Raw genomic sequence first — 26,648 nt, forward strand, 5'->3', positions numbered from 1 at the left:
GAACCTTCATACGGTGTAGGGACTCGGCAATGGCTTGCCAGCTAGCGCTGTTGAAAGCATTCCTCACGTCGATCGTTACTACAGCACAGTGTCGGTCGCCCCTCCGCTTTTGCTGTGATGCCTTCTCTGCTTTTTCAACCACTGTCCGGATAGCATCAACGGTGGACCTGCCTTTCCGGAATCCAAACTGCATCTTTGACAGACCATGGTCACTCTCCGTACATTTCGTCAGTCTATTGAGGATAATCCTTTCCAAGAGTTTCCCAAGAGTATCCAGCAGGCATATAGGCCTATAGGATGTTGGTACCCCCGGGGGCTTTCCTGGTTTTGGCAGCAACACTAACTTTTGGATCTTCCATTTCTTAGGAAAGTGACCATCATCCAGGCATTTCTGTAGCACTATCCTGAAAATGTCCGGGAACGCCTGAATCGCCGTTTTCAAGGCCGCGTTGGGAATTCCGTCGGGGCCGGGCGCTTTGTTTACCTGCAGTCTCTTCGCCACTGCTACCAGTTCTTCACTGGAAACTTGAGAACGTTCGGTAGCTATTTCGGCGTACGGTGTCGGTGGCCATATCGTAGGATCATGCATCGGAAATAAACCCTCCACAATGACCTTCAGCTTCTCGGGACACGATTCGACGGGCGTCACAGGTCCTCTGATCTTCGCCATCACGACTCGATACGCGTTGCCCCATGGGTTGGCATCTGCATCTCGGCACAGCTCCTTGAAACAGTTCGCTTTGCTCAGTGTAATTCCCCGTTTCAAGGCGGCTCTAGCTGCTCGGTACACCGTATTACGTTCCTCTCTATTAGCGCTATTTCGTGCTCTCTGAACGCGTCTTCTGGCTTGAAGACAGCTAGCGCGAAGGTTGCGAAGAGAGTCGTTCCACCAGTAAGCTGGGCGTCTTCCATTTTTTGGTACAACTTTCCTCGGCATGGTAGTGTCGCATGCTCTCACCAGTAGATCTGTCAACTTTTCTGCGTTCCAATCTGAAGCTCCGCTATCTAGACGAAGTGCTTCGACGAAAAGGTCATTGTCGAAAGCATTCGTCTTCCACTTCCGCTCTCCGCTTGTTGTCCTCCGAACTAGCACGTGGTTTCGTTGACCGATTCTGTACCGGATCGCCTGGTGATCACTGTGCGTATACGACTCGCACACTTTCCACTCCGTACTCGCCAACAGCGACGGACTGCAAAAAGTAACGTCGATGATGGATTCGCGCCCATCTTTCCGGAAAGTGCTGGTGGTACCTTCGTTCAGTAACGTTACTTCCAGCTTTGCTAGAGCTTCCAGTAGACTGTACCCTCTGATGTTGGTGCATCTACTTCCCCACTCCACCGCCCACGCGTTGAAGTCGCCTCCAATGACGATCGGTGTTCTACCGATTAGTTCCTCGGTCATTGCGTCTAGCATCTGGTGGAATTGCTCAGTTGTCCATCTCGGGGGTGCGTAGCAACTACACATGAAGATTCCATTAATTTTGGCGATTACGAAACCTTCATGTGAACCTCCAACCACTTCCTGGATAGGATATCTGCCCATCACCTGTATTGCAGCAATCCCTAAGCTATCCGTCGCCCAGCTGCCATTATCACGGGGTACTCGGTACGGCTCCGCTATGATTGCAACGTCGCATTTTGTCTCTGTTGTCGACTGCCACAACAGTTGCTGAGCTGTGTTGCAATGGTTCAGATTGATCTGAATTATTTCCGTTACTGCGATTCTGCTAACGCCTTCTTATACGAGGGACACTTGAAGCTTCCTGTCGCATGGTCGCTGCCGTTCTCTGGTTTGCAGAGCAGGCATTTCGGTTGCTTCGTGCAGTCTCTCGCAACATGCCCTTTCTCACCGCATCTCCTGCACAGTTCAGACCTGTCGGGGCCTGTGCAGCTTCTTGCCTGATGTCTAAAGCCCATGCACTGGAAGCATCTCTCCATCCGCTTGGCCACCCGGGGCACCATCTTCAGCGAGCAAACCGACCAGCCAACTTTTATTTTGGTCGTTTCTACCATCTTATTGGCTGCGACTGTTGAGAGCCGTATCGACGCCGTCTGCGTGCCACCATACGCCTTCCTCATACGGATCGTCATTGGTATATTGTCCAGCTTACACTGTTCTATTAACTCGCGCATTAACTCCTCGTCTGTCGTGATTTTGTCGAGATTCCTGCATTCGACCACTGATTCCTGGGATAGAGCCCTCACCTTCGCCTCCTCACCGAGCGACTTCGCAACCAGTTCCTTGAAGGCTGAACTTTTGACCGCCGGATCCCTCTTGAGCTCGAAGAGCATCTCTCCTTTCTGGGTGCGCCTGGTTTTCACCACATTCTCTCCCAGTTCTTTCAACTCCGGATCGTCTCTCACTTTCCGCAGGAGTGATGCGTAAGTCACTCCTTCCTTCACCTCGACGATCAGAGCATCTCCCTTACTTCGCTCGCGTCTGGGCCTGGTTTTTTTTGTCTCCTGCACACCTTTCTTCTTTTCTTCTTTCTTCTTCCGTTTCTCCGTCTGTTTTTCGACAGTTCGCCATCCACTGCCTTCACCTTCCTTTTTGTTTTCCAGGTTGTCATTTTTAACCTTCTTCAGGTCTTCTTCATCCCCTGGGGTATCCCTCTTCCTTTTGTCCGATCGTGGGTTTCGTGGCGTCTTAGGCGTCTCCTGTATCTCATTAATCTAGGGCCATGATGAAACTAAAATAAAATCGTGGGTCACGTTGGATTTCTATTATCCACAGTTAGTTGTTTCGTCAAACGCCACGATTTTATTTTAGTCTCATCATGGCCCTAGATTAATGAAGGAAGGGATGTGATAACTACTAACTGCTACTTGCCAAATTATTTTCTAGCTTTTAGTACATTAAACCGTTTAACTTAAAAAGTTTCTTTTTAATTTTTTTTATTCATGGAAACCCTAACGCATTTTCGAAAAAAAGTGTTATAAAGGGTGTGTCACATCAAATTGCATCACGGAAAAAACGCTGTAGAAATTCGCCCAGTAGACCGATCCTTTTGAAAATTTTAGACAGTAAAATAAAAACTATTAAACAACTTTTGGCATTTTCTTTTTATTCATACTTCGAGCCCAAGCCCGTATGCTCGCACCTTCCTCTTTACCCCGTCCATAAGGTTCTGTACAACGTCAGGTTGTAGTTTTTTTGAACAGAAATCCATTTTCTCTTGAAGTCCGCCTCCGATTTGACAACTTTTGGGTTCTTCCGGAGGGCCTGCTTCATAATCGCCCAATATTTCTCTATTGGGCGAAGCTCCGGCGCGTTGGGCGGGTTCATTTCCTTTGGCACGAAGGTGACCCCGTTGGCTTCGTACCACTCCAACACGTCATTTGAATAGTGGCACGAAGCGAGATCCGGCCAGAAGATGGTCGGGCCCTCGTGCTGCTTCAATAGTGGTAGTAAGCGCTTCTGTAGGCACTCCTTAAGGTAAACCTGCCTGTTTACCGTGCCGGTCATCACGAAGGGGGCGCTCTGCTTTCCGCAAGAGCAGATCGCTTGCCACACCATGTACTTTTTGGCAAACTTGGATAGTTTCTGCTTGCGAATCTCCTCCGGAACGCTGAATTTGTCCTCTGCGGAGAAGAACAACAGGCCCGGCAGCTGACGAAAGTCCGCTTTGACGTAGGTTTCGTCGTCCATTACCAGGCAATGCGGCTTCGACAGCTTCCGGGCTCGCGTCTTCCCAACCATGTTTCGTCGCCTTTCGTCGCGGTTAGGAGCCTTCTGAACCTTGTATGTACGCAGGCCCTCCCGCTGCTTGGTCCGCTGGACGAATGAACTTGACAAATTCAGCTTATTGGCGACATCCCGGACCGAACTTCTCGGATCACGTCTAAACTGCTTAACTACGCGCTTGTGATCTTTTTCACTGACGGAGCATCCATTTTTGCCGTTCTTCACCTTCCGGACGATGGTTAGGTTCTCGAAGTGTCGTTTTAGTACTCTGCTGACCGTGGATTGAACGATTCCCAGCATCTTACCGATGTCCCGATGTGACAACTCCGGATTCTCGAAATGAGTGCGCAGGATTAATTCACGACGCTCTTTTTCGTTCGACGACATTTTTCCAAATTTACGAAAAATTGACAGTGAAGCATGGCCAACGTGATCTATACACTCTTATCTGATTATAAGCGAAAGCTGAAGATATAATTCCTAAAAATTAAATTTCTACATCGTTTTTTCCGTGATGCAATTTGATGTGACACACCCTTTATCGATTTTTTAAGAGGTACAAAAAATATTTGTTCTGCGAAGTTATTTACAATAACTGGGGCTACGGTATTGTCCAATCAGGTTTATCTCTATCTATAAAGATAAGAAATATTTTCTTTTTATTTTATCGAAAATTTTGGTCACCCCATTTTTGACAACATAAAAATGAGCGTAAAAATGAGCACTTAAACGTACTAACTCTACCATAATGCAATCGTCTATTGTCCATAGTCGAGTAGTGAAAAAATATTTTGAAGTAGGACTACGTTCTGTACTAGAATGTAAGTTGCGAAAACGAAAGCGTTACGTTTGGAGTACAGGGTACAGGAAAAAAAGCATAATAAAATATAATAAATGTGTGTCTATCTATAAACTTACATTTATTCTATGTTTTTCTATATAGAGTCTTATTTATTCTATTTTATTCCACATTCAACAGCCTTTCGCGATTTTACACGTAGTTTGAAAATTAGTAAAAGGTACATAAATCAGTAAAAATCAGAACCATTTCTGAAAAATCAGGCACAATTGAGTGATTGTCAGGATATCAGGGACATGCCAAAAAATCTGGAAAATCAGGAAGGTTGACATCTCTGTCTACAAGACACGTTCGTTATATCTAAGATGAGATCAGACAAGGGGGTCTTTTACGCACCAAATTTCTGTCAGTCGCTGACGTCACTGATTGGTTGATTTCGATAAATTTAGTGAACAAAGTCGATTTTTCCAATGTTGCCAATAAAAATAAATAGCGTTGGATTTGGATTGAATTTAGAAATAGTGAATTTTATGAATATTATGATATTTAGTTGAAAGGAAATGTGAAGGAATTATATACAAGTTTATGTATGTGTGTTTTTTTTTCAATGGAAAAAAAAATTTCAAAACACTAATTTGTCAATTTAGCTTCGTTAGGTCCCTAATGCGTTTTCATATTTCGGATTATATTTTCCATTGTTAAGAAGAAATGGAAAATCTCATCATTCACTATGCAAATTGGAGAGTTGATAGCTCTATCTCGTAAATATGAAAAAAAGAGATGGTTAATACTAATGGGATCCGTAGTTTATAAAGATAAAAACGGAAATTATCAAAACAAAGATAAACACGTTGTTTATTGAATTAAATTTTTGTACAGTTCTGATAAAATAGAATTTTGACATAAGCGTACACCGCTCCATTGTGGATAGGCAGTGTAGCACTGAGGGTTATTGAGATGTATACACTGATAAAAATTATAACCACTTTAGACACAATTCAGGTTGTGTTTTGCTGACTACCAATCTCTTGTTACATTGCTGACATGTTCTTTCCCGCTGACTTATTTTGATGGTGTAACCAGCTATATAGAACAACGAATTTTGTTCTGTTCTGTCGAGGAAAGTTTTCGCTTCATCGACGGTGTATTCATAGTCGAATTCAATATTCATGTCATCTACATTCTCACTAATCTTAGATGAAGCTGAAATTCGATATGATGTCGATGCTGCTTCACTGTCCATCAATTTCAGGGCTGAACATTCTTCGCGACGCTCCGATAGCAAGTACATCATTCCATCAAGATGTTCTTGTGTATTGGCTGTATACGAAGCATTCGGTACTACGGTCATGTATTGCGAAAGAGTCACAATTTTCAAGTTGTTCCTGAATTGCAATGAAGTTGAGCGCCGTTGTTTTGCACGAATCAACGAGAAAAGACTCTCCAGACAATCTTGGGCGAGTTGTTATGGATATCATTATTATATTATAGGTATGGGTATTTAAAAGAATTTGTTTATCCTTTTGAAACATTTTCTTGAGATTGCATAGTTGAAATTCGCACCAACCAAATGTTACGATTTAGAAAAACAGAAATATAAAAAATCAGAAATTTTTTAATATTTGGCAACCCTGGCATCTTTATGTCATGGCTTCGTTTTTGGACGACGAATAAGAGTAAGAATCCAGTTGTCTGATCTTATCTTAGGTTATATATTGACCCCGAAAACTTGTCTAGATAGCTCAAAAACTGCTCCGAAAGCGAACTATCGAAATCACTATAAATCAACCAGAATATAAAGCCACCAATTGATCAGCGGTTGATGCATGACACTTGGCTAGCCAACCTCTGCCAGTTTCTCTTCTGCTACCGCGTTGAACGGACATGCAAAATCGTTCGTTTGCGAATGCACCCGAGTAAAAGAATATGTGTTTGTACATATTTGTCCAGTCCACTACAGACATCGTCACATTATGAAATCGTACCCAAGAAAAAGAATATGATTCTCATACACTTTCACCTGCCACAAGGTGATTTTCTAATACAGACTACAAATCCAAGCAACCTGACGAAACCGAAATCGTGCGTTAGTTTCTATTTTGCTACCGTGTTGAATGGCCATGCAAACTCGTTTGCTTGCGAATGCAGTTAGTGCTACACAACCTCAATGCAGAACTCAGTCATAAGAAAAGTAATCACTCAGCTTCTCAAGTATACTCGACAAAAAAAATTGGAGGAACAGAGTGCAAAGTTGAAATATTTAGCTGATTTTTCAAATGCTGTAACTTGAAACATGAAAATGAGATGAACATCATTTTAATGCTTCGTCTTTAAAATGTATAATATGCTACGAACATGCTTTTATCTTGGTGTGCATTCTGTCAAATATATATCGGAAAACTGTGTTTTAAAGCTTTATTTATCATTTAAATTTTTGTTATTGTCTTCAAAATAGTTCCCTTCTAAAAGCAATAATCTTTTTTCCAACGATCAGTTCGGTCACCGAAACTCTTTTTATTGTTTTATTCACGATTTTTTCTTCAATTCACCCAATGAATTGGTTTTCATGTCTTAAATGTGGAATCAGAATTTGATTGTTCAATCATGTCTTCAGCCACTTATTTGCAATGAGTTTTTTGATGAAAATTGAGCTCTTTTGGCACTAGTCAAGCTGCAACTTTTCTCATGCCTAAAATATCAACCTAAATATGACAAAAGGTTTCGTTAGAGATAATTAATTCACGGGCTAGCTCTCTCAAACCTCAATGACAATTTCGGAGCAGTATTCCTTTTGTTTTGACGGTGATTTCATCAATTGAAGAAGTGAATGCTCGTCCTTGACGAGGCAAATGTTCATCTCTTCTCGGCCATCTTTGAATGCGTTTTATCATTCATACACCCGTGTTTTCGACATAGTTCGACAATGTATTTTGAAACTTTTTTAACATTTCGAAACAAGAAATATTGTTTGCAACACAAAATTTGACTCAATGTCTTTGACCAATAGTATTATCCATATCAAAAATTGTCGAGCATGAAAAAAGTTATAGTTCTTAATGATGCTGTTAACAAACCCAAAGGCAGATCACGCTCAAAATTGACCACTAACAGTAATACCAACTATAAATAAAATTGAAAAATGTTCAGCGAAAAGATTTAAAATTACAAAATCCCGGTATGTATTTGATAGAAAGTATATGAACATGTAAACGTAAAACAAACCCTTCGAACTATTCCTCCTTGAAAAAAATGCTGCAGTATGGACTATAGCAGAGGTTTTCAACCTTTTTTTCTCAATTCCCCCTTTTACGAAAATTACTGGGATTAATTCTTCACCCCTATCAGTAATGTAGGAATATAAACGGGTTTCAAGTTATATTCGTAACAAATTTGCTTGTATATGATTACAATAAAAAAAAATGATTCCCTTGCACAATTCCCCCCTTTTAATGACCTACTTCCCCGCTAGGGGGGAACTTCCCACCGGTTGAAAATCACTGGACTATAGGAAGTAAAAAGGAGAATTGAATGAAGATATAAGAAATGTTGTTTAAATCATTTTACCCTATATTTTATTTATTTATTGTCGTCAATCAAAATTGAAAAAATGTGTGCCTGTTTTGAGGCACACATTTCGAAAAACTTTTTGTTGTTACTGGGGCAATGCAAATAACATAAAAAAAAGAATATTTTTGTAATTTTTTTAAAATGTGTGGAACATAAATTTGAAAATTTTCGAAAACTAATACTTTGAGCAGTACCAATAAAGGGAGTGTCACATCAAATTGCATCACGGAAAAAACGCTGTAGAAATAGAAAGCAGGCCCTCCGGAAGAACCCAAAAGTTGTCAAATCGGAGGCGGACTTCAAGAGAAAATGGATTTCTGTTCAAAAAAAAAACTACAACCTGACGTTGGACAGAACCTTATGGACGGGGTAAAAAGGAAGGTGCGAGCATACGGGCTTGGGCTCGAAGTATGAATAAAATGAAAATGCCAAAAGTTGTTTAATAGTTTTCATTTTACTGTCTAAAATTTTCAAAAGGATCGGTCTACTGGGCGAATTTCTACAGCGTTTTTTCCGTGATGCAATTTGATGTGACACACCCTTGAGCACAAGCGTGTGATTTGATATTACCATTAGAATTATAAAAGATCATCGTAATACTTTTATTATCAAAATAATTGGAATTTGTACTAAAAGTTGACCTTTAAGAACATTTTTTTCAGAAATTCCCCCATCTTGCAAATATGATCAATACTTCGAAAGTTTGTGACTTCCAGTGACTTTCAATTTTATCTTTAACACTTCATTATTTACGCAATTATTCAATGTTCAAGCACCGAAAGAATGCTAAAATTTGCAATGCTTTCCTGTATTAACTACTAGCTGACCCTGTAAACGTTGTTTTGACATAAAAATTATATGGTGAAAAATACACGTTTGCCGGTTTCGAGATAATCGGCTGAATTTATAATTGCTGGGTCTGTTCATAAACTGGGAAACCAAAGATACGCCAGACAACTTCATTGGAGCTGATGCACCGACCAATTTGGTAACGCATTATTCCGTCGTTGTCATTCAATCAAGGAGTATTCACATCGGTATTCTGAATTTGAAACACAGCCATATTGCTTTATTCATTCATTTATTCACTCAACATTAATATGAGTATTGTTGATATTTGTGGATTGTTGTCCGCCGTTTTTAGTATTTCTTTATTGATCCACCACCGCTTCTGATTGTCTAGAATCGCAGTCGTTCGCTCTGTACCTCTATATCGTTCGCAGGTCATTCTACTTTGAGATGATGAACGTTAAGAACATTAGGAACATTAGTACCGTTGAAGAAGAAGATGAAGAGCGTCGTTTGAAAGGTGGGTGTCCACGATGAACTCCAGATTATTGTTTCTTTTTCTAATCACAATTTCCGGCGTCGCTGTGCAGTCGCCTACCATGACTCCAGCAATGTCTTCAACAACATACGCATTGCATGCATACACGTGTTTTCCAGTCGGCGTCTTATTAGAATTGATGACAATAACGTGATCGTCACCTTGCAAACCGAGAATTTCAAAAATTCATTACGTTTATTCAAAAAGATTTCTTGCTCGCCGACAATACGCATGATTTTAGCCGAATTGAGGGTATTGGTGCATGTGAGAATGAAAGTTCGATGAAGTGAATGACCCGAATGTTTCGATTCCACGGCGTGCTCAGCAATTGGGCTTGTCAAACACATCATTGTGGCGAATTTTGCATTTGGACTTGCACCTACATCCATATAAAGTCCAACTGGTACAAAAATTAGAGCGTGGTGACCATGGAATGCGTCGGGCATATGTCGATTGGATGAACGAACAACAGCAGCAAAATGCTGAATTTTCGCATCAAATTTTCTTCAGCGATGAGGCACATTTCGAGCTCGGTGGCTATGTGAACACCCAAAATTTCCGTATATGGGGCTCAGAAAATCCACACGTGATTGTTGAGAGGCCATTGCATCCGCCAAAAGTCACTGTTTGGTGCGCATTATGGTCTGGTGGAGTCATCGGGCCGTATTTCTTTGAAAATGAGGACGGCGAGACGGTAGCTGTGAATGGTGAGCGCTGTGGCCACATGTTAACCGATTTTTTTGCCACAAATTGAAGATATGGATACGGATGACATGTGGTTTCAGCAGGACGGCGCCACGTGCCACACAACACGACCGAACATGGCCATATTGCGAACGAAATTTGAGGGACGCATAATTTCGCGTTTTGGTGATGCCAATTGGCCGTCCAGATCATGCGATTTGAACCCGCTAGACTTTTTTTTTGTGGGGTTATGCGAAAGACCGTGTCTATGCCAACTCTCCGCAAACGCTTGAACATTTGAAAGACAACATTCGTGAAGTTATGACCGAGATATGGGGCGATATGTGCCGAAAAGTCAGCGAAAATTACCTGTTCCGGATTAAGGTGTGCGAGGAAGCCCTAGGTGGACATTTGAATGATGTTGTATTTCACACATAATGACATAAACCAAACTTTTATTTGAAATAAAAGTTTCATCGAAATTCGAATTCTAAGTGTGTTTTATTTCAATTTACTTTCGGAATTTAAAGTTGGAAAACCCTGTAGTTTACGTCCTATTCTTATGCATACCAAATTTTCTGTGCATAATTTCATGAAAATCGGTCGAGCCGTTTTAGAGGAGTTTGACCACGAACATATATATATATATATATATATATATATATATATATATATATATATATATATATATATATATATATATATATATATATATATATATATATATATATATATATATATATATATATATATATATATATATATATATATATATATATATATATATATATATATATATATATATATATATATATATATATATATATATATAGAGAGAGAGAGAGAGAGAGAGAGAGAAGAAGAGAAGCAAAAGATGAAAAAAAACAGAAAATAACAAAAAATAAAAAAAAACTAACAAACATCTGAATTTAAAAAAAACATAACGAATTATGCAAACATTGTTACTGTTAATCCCATGGAAGGTCAGATGTTTATAATCAATCATTGAGACATAATTAACAACCGAAGAAACATACCGTCGAAAAATGTTCAGTTTTCAAGGAACCATGGTAGCACTGGTAATATACCAGTCAATACTGGTTTCAATCTAAACACAAATATCCATTGAAAAGCTGGTAAAATTGAATTTTCTGAACACAAAACACACAATCCAAGATCCAAAGACTTATTTTTGTTACATTTTTCCTTCCTTCACTCCCTCAGGATAACCTATACGCCACCAGAAATAAATTGAATGCCACCGTGGCCCTGGCGTGATTTGTGGTTGAGGGGTCCCCGAAGCCGAAATCACTGAGAGACGCCCAGATTCAAAGTGGCACTTGAAAACCCGGCGAAGAGGAAAAATAAGTGGCAACGATATAACGTCACACCATTAGTACGGGACGACGGGAAACACAAGATCGAATCACGATAGCATGTTGGGGATCCATTTTCACATGCCGTTACATACATCTGTCTCGGAATTTTTTTCGACACTACCCTTCTCGGGTGAAGAAAAAAAAACGAATTTCAGATTCCGCGTAAGGGGTCGGGGTCGTATCAGCTCCAAGGCGCGATTTTCGTCACGTGTACAAATGTTGTGGGTGAAGTAAGCTATAATCGTAAAGGATTGGCCCAATAAAGGTGGGGACCGGGGAAAAAATGTTAGTAATAATGGCAACGGTTATTTCTATTTTGCACTCGCGCGGGGTATCTGTTCGCAATTAATTCCTCTCGCCTCAGATCTTCTGGCAGATCGTGTTACACGTAATATGACCATAACTGCGCGGTTATTATCATGATATTTAGTCAGAGCCAGAATATTAAGATATTTACGTAAACGTAGTTGCGTGTAATAGTCATATCATGTAGACACATGACTCTTCGATGAAATTGAGTCCTTAGTGGAAATGGAAGGAAACAACATATTAATACGAAGGAAATTGAGTGTATTTCTACTGGCATGTTTAATGAATTCATTGTCCACTAAAATATTGTTTTATCCTGTGCAATATTCATCAATTTCATTATAACTTACCTTTTTTTGTTTCTCCCGGTGGTTCACTTCCCGACGCCGTGTTTCTGTCCATTCACCGGTCAATGTTTCGGGGGAGTTAATTTACGCTCACCTCGTCGAACAAATTGACGCTTGAAACGGGTCACAATAACATTTGTCACAAACCCCAAGCCGCCGGTAATGCTGGTGTCGGACGGTGAAAGTTCGTTTTTTTGTTGTTTTTCTTCAACTATGTTCACCCTTGATTTATTTGGGACTTTCTTGGGATGTCGCCGGGCTCAATTCCTGCCTTCCTGGCGCGACACTTTGCACTTGCCGTTGAAGAGGAAAACCTTTCCTGCGGGAAGGCAGCCGAGATAAATACTTTTTATCCGTTTACCCCCGTCGGCATCTCTCGAGCGTTGCGAAACTTTTCTTCACACACAATATCCCCCGATCGGATGGAAAATATTTATTTTGGAAAACACCAAACGTTAGCAACCGTCCTCGTTTTAATGGTGCTTTTCCCAACCCCCTATAGAAAAAGCAACGGCAAAAATCAACCGAAGCACACTACATTCCCAACTCTTTTCGTATTCTTTGCTTTTATTGGGTGCCCTCAAACCTTGCCAGGCCACTGCCTGCCAGCCCCTTTGGTTGGGGGGCAAAGAAAATTTATCGTCTCTCCAATTTATGTTCCATTCAGCTTGCTTGTTTCTTTTTCGTACCTTTTTATTTGCCAACAGGGCTGCTGCTACCTGTAACGATTCGGAAGAAAGAGGAAAATCTAGGTTATCGTAGGTAGGTGCTCGAATGTATGTATATAGCGAATGAAGCCGAAACCGTGGGAGCACATTTGGGAGTAGCATTTCAATTGCGGGAGCAAAATCCCAACATCAGAGCATGATCTGTAGGGCGCTTTGGATTGTGCCTGGAAGGATGGAAATTTCGTGAGTAAACAGCGCGCTTGAAGTGAGACTTTGTGATTGACGGAAATCGTATAAAACACTTCCAAAGATCAGACCGTTATTCAGGCTGATAATGATGCTTTATTTTGTGATTTACTGAAACGAGATTAGTAGAAAATGATTTTGAAAACATTGTACGATCGAGTCGCCGTCATGGATTCCACGCTGTGGGACAATCAAATTCAATTTGGAACTGATGGGTTACTGTCGTTCTTTCTCTTGTTCAGCTCGTCGGACTTTTTTTTCTGTTTTGACTCGCCGGCAGCTAAATATAAAAAATCTTTCATTCTGTGGTTTGATTTAGTTTAGTTTGGAGAAATGTATATCGTCTTCCTTAAAACAGGCAAACCTGTTTTTGTGCGAGAGATAGGCACCGCACAAAAAACAATTGCATAAAAAAGATAGTATCAAACTTCACCAGTAGCTTCAAAAACAGTTTTACGTTACACAATTACACAAATTTCCTTCAGTAAATAACCCAAATAATAGGAGTACCGATAAGTTTCTTCGTTTTTTTTTAATTAATACTTTATTCTGCAAAAAATGGTTACAAATTAATATTCAAACTATTGCCCATCGCTAATCACAACTTTTTCCCTTCTTTCTGAAAATTCACGGAACCCTTTTGCGGAAATAATTGGCCGGTTTGTAGGTTAACCGCGAATCGATCCAACTTTTGACTTCATCAAAATTGGAGAAGTGCTGGTCAACCAGGCTATGTTGCATCGATCGAAAAAAGGGGTAATCGGACGGATCAATGTCTGGAGAATACGGCGGGAGGGATAGGACCTCCCATTTCAGCGTTTCCAAGTATGTTTTGACCGGTTTCTAGGGCACGTGACCGAGCATTGTCGTGCTGCAAAATAACATTAACGTGTTTTTGCTGGTATTGTGGCCGTTTTTCCTTCAGTGCACGGCTCAAATGCATCAATTGCCGAATGAAACCATTACGGAGGACCTCTACTCCGTAATGGTTTCATTCGGTTTTAGCAGCTCATAGTACACCACACTCAGCTGGTCCCACCATAACATAACATTCTGGCCGTGAATTGATGCATGGCCGGGGTATCCATACGTTGCCCGACGTTTAGGATTGTCGTAATGGACCCACTTTTCATCGCCAGTAACGATTCGATGCAAAAAACCCTTTTTTAATGCCGTTGGAGCAGTTGTTCGCACGTGAAAAAACGGCGTTCGACGTCTCGTGGCATCAATTCATACGGCACCCAATGTCCTATCTTTCGGATCATTCCCATTGCTTTTAAACGATCGGATATGGTTTGCTGAGCTACTCCAAGTGTATCTGATAATATCTTGATCGAGTAAAGCCTCCAATTCTTCATCTTCAAACTTTTTTGGCGGTCTGGAACGTTCTTCGTCTTCTAAGTCAAAATAAACACTTTTAAACCGTGCAAACCACGTCTGACACGTTCACTCAGTTGGAGCATGGTCACCATAAACTTCCACCAAAATGCGATGACATTTCGCAGCTTTTTTCTTCATATTGAAGTAATGAAGTAACACTCCCCGCAAAAACACTCTCGTTGGTACGAAATTCGACATATTGGAAGTGGAAAATCTAGGTTGTTTACGCTTCAACTTTCTGACATATACTGAAAAAGACGCGCAATGACAGTAGCTTTCCAATGAATGCCTGTAAATTTGATTTACTGGAATAATAATCAAGTTACGCCATCTGTTGTAAAACCGAAGAAACTTATCGGTACACCTAATACTAATGATTCTATTCATGATCAACGTTCGATTTCCCTTTGTTTTTCTTCTGTTCTGTATGTATAATGTTGCCTCCTCGTTTTTCTCGTGCGATTTTCTCTGTTCTGTTGTTTTTCCTTTTTTAGAACTTATGATCCACATCGACCAGTATAAAACATAGTTTAAGAGTTACAGTATTCACTTTTATGACGAAATCGTCAAAAAACGAGAATTTTATGCGATGAATGGTTGCAATTTAGGGGGTCGGGTCAGAGCCACCTTCTCCTACATCCTTTTTTGCAACGGCAATTTGTTACATAAAATTCATTACATAAATTTGTTACACAATAATTTTCGGTATTGAAATGAATACTATAACTCTTAAACTACGTTTTATGCTAGTCGGTGTGGTTCATGAGTGATAAAAAGGGGGAAAACAGAGGTCAAATCGGAAGTCATTTTTTTCGACACTTTCAAAAATTGTGGTCCTTAGTCCACCCACCCATGGTCCTAAATCGACCTTCAATTTTTTGCAGCGAAACTACTCCCGATTGGCCGGAAATGACATACATCCCCAATTATATAGATAATGAGTGAAAATAACTGACGAGCGGAAAACGAATACAATCAAGTTTTGACTTCCGGTTTGCTGATAATGGGTCTAAATGACCAACAACGATGGATATCCCCTACGATATGGGTGGGTGAAAGGATACTCTCTACTCTACTCTAAGGGGGATGGATGCCATACAAATGAAACACAAATTTCTGCATAACTCGAGAACTATTTAAGCCAATGGAGCCAAACTTGGCATGTGAGAGGTACTACAGATGTTTCTTTGATGATTTGACATAATTCTCTCCTATTATCCTTTTTTTTCTAATAGGGTCACAATTCCAATTTTAGGGTGATCCGAAAAATCTTTTTTTTTCTCATTTTTTAGACAAAATGATATGACAAATTATTTTCAAAAATTCATACCCTTTGAACTACTAAACCGATTTAGATGATCGACATATCAATCGACAGCCTAATATATATATATATATATATATATATATATATATATATATATATATATATATATATATATATATATATATATATATATATAATAAATGTTCTGTTCTTTTGTGTGCGCGTTAGAAACTCGAAAAGTACGGAACCGATTGAGCTCAAACTATGATACAATATACAAAACAACCAAACACAACAACATAAAAAAAATGAAAAATTCAGCTCAACCATACAACCACAATGTGCCACAGCAAAGCATGGCAGGGCACAACTAGTTTTTTATGACTACAGTTGCAGAAAATTTGAATTCAATTTTCGTGATCATAGATTGTATTTGTTTTTTTTATGGTTTTCATGGTCTTGGGACCAAGGGCGTCTATTTTTTTATATTTTTTCATGAAAGCTGAAAGCATTAAACATAACATAAATTATAAGAGGGGCGTTTTTTTCGTTACGGTTTTTCAAATTTCATCATCGGCTAGAACTGAAAAATCATTTTTCACCTTTTTCCCATCACAAAAATTCATAACTTTTGATCTACTGGGCCGATGTAAATGATCGACACATCAAATCAATTCCAATCAGCTAGTCTTTATTGAAAAAATATTACGCTTGCTAAGCTGTGTTTTGTTTTCGTGGTTATTTGGTTGATTGTATTTGTTTCTATGCTTCAAATGGTTTCGGGACCAAAAACGCTATTTTTTTTCTAAAAAATTTAGATTTTTTTACATGACATATCCAAAAATCAGAGAGGTGTTTAGTTCTTTTTTTTGAGTTATGATTTTTCAAATTTAACATGTTTTCAGTCTTCGTTTAATATTCCTATGTGACTAGACCAGATCTATGCAGCTAGAATCCAGTATATATTGTGATGACCAGAAAAAACAGCTAATTGGATTTAGTTTGATACGTCAATCGCCTGAATCGGTACTGCAGTTCAAAAGTTATGAATTTTAAAAAAAGTGATTTTTGAAAAAAATGAGAAAAAATGTTTTTCTAAAGTAGAAATGATGACCCCAATAAAAAAATAGAATATACGGACCTAATATTTTGCGATATTGAACAAAATTGCCACTTTTCACGAAGGTCTGAAAATTATATCGGTTTGGCATGGAATGGATGTGCAGGTCGGACTCGATTATATGTGATTCGATTATATACAATTTTGGACTCGATTATATACAGTTTGGTAAACAATTTTTTTTTGAATTTCAATTATGGCTTATTTCAAGAAAAAATGTAATCTTTCAACGTTAACGTGAAGTTTAAGTAGCTATTACATGTACAGTGGGGTAAAAATCGTGATTTTTGAAGATTTTGCTTGCATTTTCACCAGGAATTGTTTATATCGATATTGCAGCCAAATTTTTATCTTTCTTAATTTGAGCGTAAAAGAACAAATTGTAGAGCGGTTAAAGAACTTCAATTTAATTGATAGAGACAATTTAGTTTAATATACATTTTTAGGATAAAATTAATAATAAAACAATGAAAATTATTAAACCCTTAATTGAGTTGTTTCACTACTATATCCTGAGGTAACAGAGTCCGAAACAAAAAAAAAGTTCTATAACTCTGCCATTGTTGAAATTCGAACATATGCGTAGGAGGATTTTTTTCATCAAATATGATCGTCTATCACCTCCTGAGAGAACCTGGATAAATTTATTTTAAGGGAATGAATCAAAAAACGAAAAATACATGCAAAAAAAAACCAATAAAATTTTTTTTTGGCTCGATTACATACATGATTTGATTATATACAGTGAAAAGATATCAAAAACTGTATATAATCGAGTCCGTGCTGTATATATAAATTAATAAATTTATTAGTGTAGTTCTATGTCTCTTCTATGTCGCGACATTACCCACACGATTTTTTTCAATGAAACAGAAATATACAAAAATGTTGAACAGTATTGTGCCCACAGAGTGTACAACCGATCGCATTATTAGCGCCAGCCATTGCGGGGCATCTAAAACGAGGTGAATCTGGAACATATAGCAGATTTCCTTCTCAACACAATGATTGTTGCTCAAACCGATCGGGTTGATAAAATCATAGTACAGCAGACACTCTATTCCAACCAATTTGTATCTCAGTTCTGCAAGCGTTTTCACACAGCGTTTTTTTCAGTTTCAATTTCCTCCTGATTGTGTCTCTTATAATTACAGAGCAACTAATGAAGAGTTGGCAGGTTCAAAATTATTGGTGAATCGTCTATGCATTTAATCCATAGCAATATTTCAAGAGAAACGTAGTGTCCAAAAAAAATGTGATTAGTCTTGCTCCATTGGCAGGATTATCTGGAAACAATTCTCTCGGGAATCGTTACGAACCCTAGTGAGAGACAAATGCTTCGGTGGCACATTTAATGCTCTTTCTACTCTTCACATAAACCGTGACGTGGACAGGTGACCTACTTCCAGAAGCTTCTCCACGCAGCACAATGCCTGAGCATTCCTTGCGGGCCGTTTTCGAACAAACAGCGAAATGTCAGCTGACGCGGCGCTCTGGGCGTTACTATTTATGACGGAACGGCAGCCATTTTTTAATCATCTGCATTTGCACTCCTGACACAAAAGTCGACATTTAGTACATCACACTTTGCTGCAGCTCAAAGAACTACAGTTGACGGAAGTACATCCATGTCGCGTCTCGTGCCGCTCCTCGACCATTTGCGAACAAACGAAGAAGCGGACGACAAGTGGAAACGTGTAAAAACAGAGCCCCATTCACACTTGAGCTTGCTTATATTGTGCCATGCTCCAGCTCAATGGGTAGTCATTTCCTGTGTATGTCGATTCAGGGTTGCCACCAGCACATGCCACCGCTCCACACCTCACAACCCATTATGCATACTTGAAGGGAAGCTGTGCTTTTAGAACACGTGACAGCCCATCGTGTCGACAGGGATTTATTCAAATCTGGGTAGTTGATGGGAAGTGCATTTTCAGAAATGTCTCAACTAGCAGATTCGACGCCATCGGATTCGATGGCAAATTTGCTTGATTATTATTCACAGTTTTTCCAATATGGTTTGTTCTCGTCTGGATTCTTTCATCCCTGCAAAAGACCCATATTGCTAGCTGTCACCATGCATCCCGTTCGTCTGTCGTCCTTTGTTGTTCCTTCGTGTCACTCGTAGCGCATCAAGCAAACACAAACACACCGTTTCGTTTTATTATTATTGCATTGAGGAAAGCCATAAGACCCAAGTGAATACACACAGTCTTCGCTGCACAAAAAGGCATCCCTCGATGTGGCATTTTTCTCAGTTTGGCTCGCAGCGCCAAGTTTCACGTTTTCCACGAGAGCACTCCACATTTTTGATGACTTTGTAGCATGTGAACGCTGCACTTCTCCTCGTCGTCATCTCTAAGTTCACCTTTAAACCGGGTTCAGTGAATTTTCAACAAGTCACGACGATGACTGCTAAAGGAGATGGAGAGTGGTGGAGTGTGTGTGTGTGTTTGTGTGTGATTACAACGGGAGGAAGTCCAAGTACTAGCCCAGACTAAACCTTGGGCCGCTTGAGCTTTGAAGAATGCTTGCAGCGAGTCGATGCAAGGATCTGGAGTGGGTATTATTTTACCCCGACTCTCGACAAAGCGAAGGGAACTTTTCGCTCTCGTTTTTGTTTCCCGACTGTCGGGAGCATGAAATAAAACTCATCGCTGCACCGGAGACGAACTCCTCGAACTAAAAGGATTGCAACCCGGCCTGGGCATAAGATGTAATCTCAGCTTATTACTTTGTTTCTCCGTAAATACCTACCCGATGGTTGTTTGCGAGATTTGGAATAGATTTAAAATTACATCAATGTGGACAAGTTGAGCTTCATGGGCTGCAAATCTACAATGCAAATTGGAAAGCTTTTACATGATGTGATGGATGTAGAACCGGTTGGCTTTTCGTCATGTACTGATTCGAAAATGTAAATATATAAATGCGTCAACCACTCGAGAAGTTTATGTAGGGGAAGCGTGGTAAAAAACGATACCTTAAGTAAAAGTCGATTTTCCGTGAATTCCACAAAAATATATAGCTATCTCACCTAGGATCGATATTCTAGGTTTTTTTTATAATAAAAATTGTTTGAAAGACATACATTTCGCTCAATTAATGTGTCCGGCATCAACAAAAATAAGGAAGGGTCGGGATAGACAGACATTTGAAGGGAAAGATGGACTCTAACTGAAAATTCATGTTTATGTACTCGATAAGTTTTGGAGGTCTTCAAATAGGCCTTAAAATGATCGACCTAAAAGGCTTGACCAAAATCAGTTAGAAGCGCTTTTTTTGTAATTTTGTTCTTTCTTTATGTCTAAAATAGCTTCCGGCATTCGGAATGACAGATTCGGATTACGTTCTAAAAACGTATTTTATTTTGAAAGCCGGAAATTCGAGATAAAAGAGGAAAAAAAAAATTATTCGATTTCGGTCGCGCACTCCAAACGAAAAACAAACACACTTTTTGAACATTTCATTGGTGGAAAAATTGGTCGGTAAGTTTATTTTGATTAGCATTTTACGTTTGACATCAAGTTATTGTTATGGTAACAAAAAATTACAGTTTTTCGGTAAAGGCGGGTTATCCTTGAGACGGTGTTGGGCAGTTGAGCAAAAAAAAATCAGACTCCTGCTGAGGTGTAATCTACTGAAAATTAACATCGGATACAGCTGTTTTGCAGAAATTGAGTCTATTTTTGTGTTTTTGACGTAGTACTGCGTCTTTGATTCCAATATAGGGGGTCACTCTACGAAAAATGTAACGTTTATTAAGAGTTTTCAAATGCATGTTACGCAGAATCGTTCTTACGATATATAATATAATATATACCATTAGACGGCAAATTTATCCAGCATTTTTTCGCCTGGGACATTAACAGTGGAAATAATAAAACAAGTGAGCAATTTAACAAATAATACAGATATGTTTTGCGAGCGGATGCGAAGGTAAATCATGTATTGTGCACTCTTTCTTCCAACTTCGTTCCCATGAGTGTTGTATGTAACACAAAATTGCGTGCAATTCGTTCTATCTAACCAAGATCCAAGATCCTAAAGTAATCAGATGCAAGATTTTATGCATCACTCGAGCTTCATGCGAGATTTCATCAAAGCAACGAGGAGAGTGTCTCCCATACAGTGATCGTCCATTAATTAGGAGGAGATAGCGATTATCACGCGAAGACTTATTGAGATCGGCATTACATCGCATCACAAAAATTAAACGAAATGAAATATTAATATTCTTCATGACTCATATTCATAATTCTCAATGACTTAATTCCTTCTATGATAGATTGAGCAGTTGAACCAATACGACACGTTTGTGATAACTGCATACGAACATTATTTCACAGAAAAAAAAATAATAAGATTAAGACAATGGAAATCACACTGGCGTAGCTTTTCATTAAAAATAATGCAACTTCATGATAAATTCATTCATTAATTTTAAATTCAATGTAGTCAATGACGATATATTTTGTTTTGTTCACTGATTCACATATACTTCATCTACTATTCCACCCTGTTATGCGTCCCACTGATCATTTTCAGTTAGAAAGTTGAGCTTTCTACCAGAAGCTTATTGTCTTTCTTTGTTTGTTACAAACCGTTTGAGGGTTATGAATACATACAACAAACGGCCCTTTTTCAGGGCTACTATTTAGAATTTCAAAAAAGGTAAACTAACAGATTTCTGAACAATGAAAAGAATTATATTTAATTAATCAAGTGTTCTGAACAATCATAGTCCTACGTCAAACTTCCGTCCGTGTCCTAGGCTCAGACCCTTCTACTTTCATAGGTTTGTTTACCAGCTATGACGAAGTAGATCCTGAAGACGACTTCGGGAGCGATGGTGAATACTACAATGACCAGGAAATTGAAGAACAAAAATATATACTACTAAAAAGCAGTCGGCTATCCAACTCTTGACGAGTAAAGTTCAGTGTCGGTATTGTGCGTTGCCACTTTTGCTATTGTGCTATTGGTACGAGTGAATCGTGTACGAGTGAATCGTGTACGAGTGAAGGTCATTGCTGTCCGCTTTCGACCTGACCTTTTGTTAAGTGGAACGAAGGAACAAAGGAACCAGCGCTCTTGCAGCGAGCCGGATTGCGGCTGTTGAACTGATTCGGCATAACGGGATCGCCATCGCGTGACTGTCGCAAACGGGATTCATCATCACGTGGCTGCGTAAGCTATTCTTGCGCTATTGTGTTGTCTCCGTAGCGCGTAGCCTCTGTCTCTCCCTGATTAGGGCAGTAGAGCGCATTATTGGAACAACTTTTATATTAAGGTACACATATTTATTATTAATATTATTATTCAATTCATTTGTTCATTGTTTAATATTATTATCATAATTTTATTTTTGCTATTTTTTTTAAGATTATTGTTAAAGTCAATAATAATTTAGAAATAAGACAGAAATTTTTGTAAAATGGATAATAGTGGAGGATCTCCAGAGATGGAGATCTCCGATAATGAATCTCATACAAGATCTGGGAAAAAACATAAACGAGTCCCTCATAAGGAAGATAATTCTTCTGGGGACGAATCCGCTCATCCTACCAAGCCCCCCTCTAAGAAAATTGCAAGCCTTACTTCTCAACCCACTGTTACTTCCACTCCCCCTCTCCCATCATCGATTTCGCTTCCCCTTTCTGATGCTTCCGATCCAACCCAATCCTCGTCCTCGTCCTCATTCTCATCCTCGTCCTCGTCTTCCCCCTCTGTTGTCTCCGCTCCACGTGTCAGAGTTTATCCAGAAGATGCACCTGGAACTGGCCCTTGGGTTGTTTTCCTCCGGCCAAAACCGAAAGGAAAAAACCTTAACGTGATTCAGATCATGAAAGATCTGGCCAGATACACTTCTGTATCTGAAATTCGCAGGGTTAGACCGAACAAATTGCGAGTTGTCGTGAATGAACGGAAACACGCAAACGAGATTGTTGCTGATCAACATTTCACTCTCGAATATCGAACATTTATACCCTCCCATAACGTAGAAATTGAGGGGGTGATAACTGAAACGGGTCTGACGAGCGAACAAATAAAAGCAGAAGGAAAAGGCAAGTTCAAGAAGCTCCCCTCAATGGAAGTGAAAATCTTGGACTGTCGCCAACTCGGGAAACTTTCCCATGATGGGGACCAAACTAAATTTACGCCGTCCGACTCGTTTCGAGTCACCTTTGCTGGTGCCGCCCTCCCTGACTACGTTATGGTGGACAAATTGAGACTACCTGTGCGACTCTTCGTGCCAAAGCCCATGACTTGCAACAAATGCAAGCCAGTTGGTCACACTTCGGATTATTGTGCCAACAAGGAGCGCTGTGCCACTTGCGGAGAGCAACATGAGGGCAAATCCTGCAGTGCGACTGAGCATAAATGTCCATATTGCGGGGGATCCCCACATGAGCTCTCAGTTTGTGAAAATTACAAGAGTCGCTGGGAGAAACAGAAGCGCTCTTTAAAGGAACGCTCGAAGCGCACATTTGCGGAAATTTTGAAGGTCGCTTCGCCACTGACCCAACAACAAGAACAACCAATCTCAACACACAATACCTTTTCCACGTTGCCAGTTGATGAAATGGAAGCGGACGCAGCTAGCGGGGGCACACCGTTTATTTTCAAAGGGAATCCCCGGCGCAAAAATGTGACCACTCCCAAAGTTCAAGAACAAGTCCCCACGGTTATATCCTCTGTTAGCTTGCCTAAAAAATCGAGTGCAGCGGACAAACAAAACCAGGTTCCTCCTGGCTTCCGTGGGAATATTTCATCTTCGAGCGACCCAGCACTCGAGGGGACATCAAAAACCCCAACTGTCCCTGTTTCGCCGTCAAGCTCAACTTCCCAATCGGGATTTATAAAGTTGTCTGACCTTTTGGATCAAATCTTCACGTGTTTTAATGTTTCCGACTCCATCAGAACCCTTGTCATCTCAATGCTTCCAGTATTAAAGACAATTTTGCAACAATTGATGCAAACATGGCCCCTCCTTGCAATGATTATCTCTCTTGATGTCTAATTCAAATAGAGAGGTCGGAGATATCACTGTTTTACAGTGGAATTGTCGTAGTCTTATCCCTAAATTGGATACATTCAAATTTTTAATTCATAACTTCAATTGTGATGTTTTTGCTCTGTCCGAAACTTGGCTTTCTTCGCGAGATGATATCTCTTTCCACGATTTTAATATTATACGCTTGGACCGTGATGATAGATACGAAGGGGTGCTTTTGGGGATCAATAAGTGCCACTCATTTTTTAGGATTGACCTTCCACCTATTGGAGGGATCGAAGCTGTTGCTTGTCATGCAAACATCAGAGGCAAAGACCTCTGTATTGTCAGCTTGTATTGGCCTCCGAGAGCTGCGGTTAGCCGCAAACAACTTGATGACATGTGCTCACTCCTTCCTGAGCCACGATTGATCTTGGGAGACTTCAACTCTCACGGTACTGCCTGGGGGGGACAGTACGACGACAATCGTTCATTGTTGATATATGACCTTTGTAACAGCTTCAATATGACCGTTTTGAACACTGGGGAAACAACACGTGTACCTAAACCTCCTGCTAACCCAAGTGCTCTTGACCTCTCGCTTTGCTCGAATTCACTATCGTTAGTTTGCAAGTGGAATGTAATCCAGGACCCCAACGGTAGTGATCACTTGCCAATCAAAATTTCCATCACCATTGGGTCGAATTCTTCAGAATCTATAAACATGGCATATGACCTCACAAGACACATTGACTGGAAAAAATATACGGACGCGATAGCTCTAGCCATCAATTCCAGAGATGGCTTACCTCCATTGGAGGAGTATAACTTTCTTTCTCGTTTGATCTATGACAGCGCGGTTCGCGCTCAAACGAAACCCATCCCAGGTTCCACCATTTCCCGAAGGCCTCCCAATCTATGGTGGGATAGCCAATGTTCCAAGCTTTATGTAGAAAAATCGAATGCATTTAAAACTTTTCGGAAACGTGGAACCCCTGAAAATTTTCAAACGTATTTAGCCCTTGAAGATCAATTTAAAAACTTGTTCAAAGGGAAAAAACGTGCTTATTGGCGAAATTTCGTGGGAGGTTTGTCACGAGAAATGTCAATGAAAAAATTATGGAAAGTGGCTCGAAACATGAGAAATCGCTCTTCAACGAATGAAAGCGAAGAATATTCACATCGATGGATTTTTAATTTTGCACGGAAGGTTTGTCCTGATTCCGCTCCTGTGCAAAAAATTGTTCGAGATATACCACAAGGTAGGTGCAATCTTGATTCCGAGTTTTCGATGGTAGAATTCTCTCTTGCTCTGCTCTCATGTAACAATTCTGCTCCGGGATCGGATATAATTAAGTTCAACTTGCTGAAAACCCTCCCTGATGTGGCGAAACATCGCTTGTTGAATTTATTCAATCGGTTTCTGGAGAATAATATTGTTCCAGATGATTGGAGACAAGTACGAGTTATAGCTATTCAAAAACCCGGAAAACCCGCGTCCGACTTTAATTCGTACCGCCCAATAGCAATGCTGTCTTGTATACGGAAATTGTTGGAGAAAATGATCTTGTTTCGCCTTGATCGATGGGTTGAAACGAATGGCCTGCTCTCAGATACACAATATGGGTTCCGCAGGGGCAAGGGAACGAATGATTGTCTTGCGTTGCTTTCTTCAGAAATTCAAATGGCTTACGCCGAAAAAAAACAAATGGCTTCAGTATTCTTGGACATAAAGGGGGCCTTCGATTCTGTTTCAATAGAGGTTTTGTCGGACAAATTACACTCTCGGGGTCTGCCGCCTCTATTGAATAATATGTTATATAACTTGCTTTGTGAGAAACATTTGAACTTTTCTCACGGAGATTCGGCAGTAAGTCGGGTCTCTTACATGGGCCTCCCCCAGGGCTCATGTTTAAGCCCCCTTTTGTACAACTTCTATGTAAGCGACATCGACAATTGCCTTACACAAAATTGCAGCCTAAGACAACTTGCAGATGATGGAGTGGTGTCTGTCGTAGGATCAAACGAATCCGACCTGCAAGGACCCTTACAAGATACTTTGAACAATTTTTCAACCTGGGCCATTGGGCTAGGGATCGAATTCTCCACGGAGAAAACAGAGATGGTGGTTTTTTCTAGGAAGCATAGACCAGCAAAACCAAAGCTTCAACTTTTGGGTAAACCGATCACTCATGCTATGTCATTCAAGTATCTTGGGGTCTGGTTCGACTCCAAATGTACTTGGGGGGCCCATATTAGGTATCTGAGTAAAAAATGCCAACAAAGAATAAACTTTCTCCGTACAATTACCGGCACCTGGTGGGGAGCCCATCCCGAAGATCTTATAATGTTGTATCGAACAACTATTCTCTCAGTGATGGAGTATGGCAGTTTCTGTTTTCAATCAGCTGCCAAAACACACCTCATTAAACTCGAGCGAATTCAGTATCTTTGTCTCCGTATCGCGTTGGGATGTATGCCCTCAACGCATACCATGAGTCTCGAGGTTTTGGCAGGCCTACTCCCACTAAAAGATCGCTTCAATTTATTATATCTTCGGTTCTTCATCCGGTGTAAGGTCATGAACCCATTGGTGATCGGAAATTTTGAGCAGCTGATCGAGCTAAACTTTCACTCCGGATTCATGAGTTCATATCATGAATTCATCTCCATGCAGGTTGATCCTTCTTCGTATATTCCCAACCGTGTTTGTTTCCCTGACTACATCAATTCCTCTGTGCATTTTGATCTGTCCATGAAGCAAGATATCCATGGATATTCAGATTACCAACGATCGAGGATCGCTCCAACGATCTTCGATGAAAAGTATGGGGGTATCAATTGTGATAATATGTACTTTACTGATGGGTCCA

General features: G+C 40.0%; 1 protein-coding gene across 4 annotated transcripts in view; it reads right to left on the reverse strand.

Annotated features, from left to right (window-relative positions):
• The window catches only part of LOC129775497 (dipeptidase 1), a 509,186-nt gene that overhangs the window by 305,369 nt on the left and 177,169 nt on the right, over positions 1-26,648 (reverse strand). For 2 of the 4 annotated variants that reach the window (XM_055780305.1, XM_055780303.1), the window contains one exon: positions 12,787-12,816. The gene's annotated coding sequence lies outside the window, so the exon portion shown is untranslated. Of the gene's footprint in view, positions 1-12,100; positions 12,817-26,648 lie in introns of all 4 variants that reach the window. The other 2 variants (XM_055780304.1, XM_055780302.1) reach the window with 1 other exon arrangement.

The sequence above is a fragment of the Toxorhynchites rutilus genome, chromosome 3 (assembly GCF_029784135.1).
Source record: "Toxorhynchites rutilus septentrionalis strain SRP chromosome 3, ASM2978413v1, whole genome shotgun sequence".
NCBI lineage: Eukaryota > Metazoa > Arthropoda > Insecta > Diptera > Culicidae > Toxorhynchites > Toxorhynchites rutilus.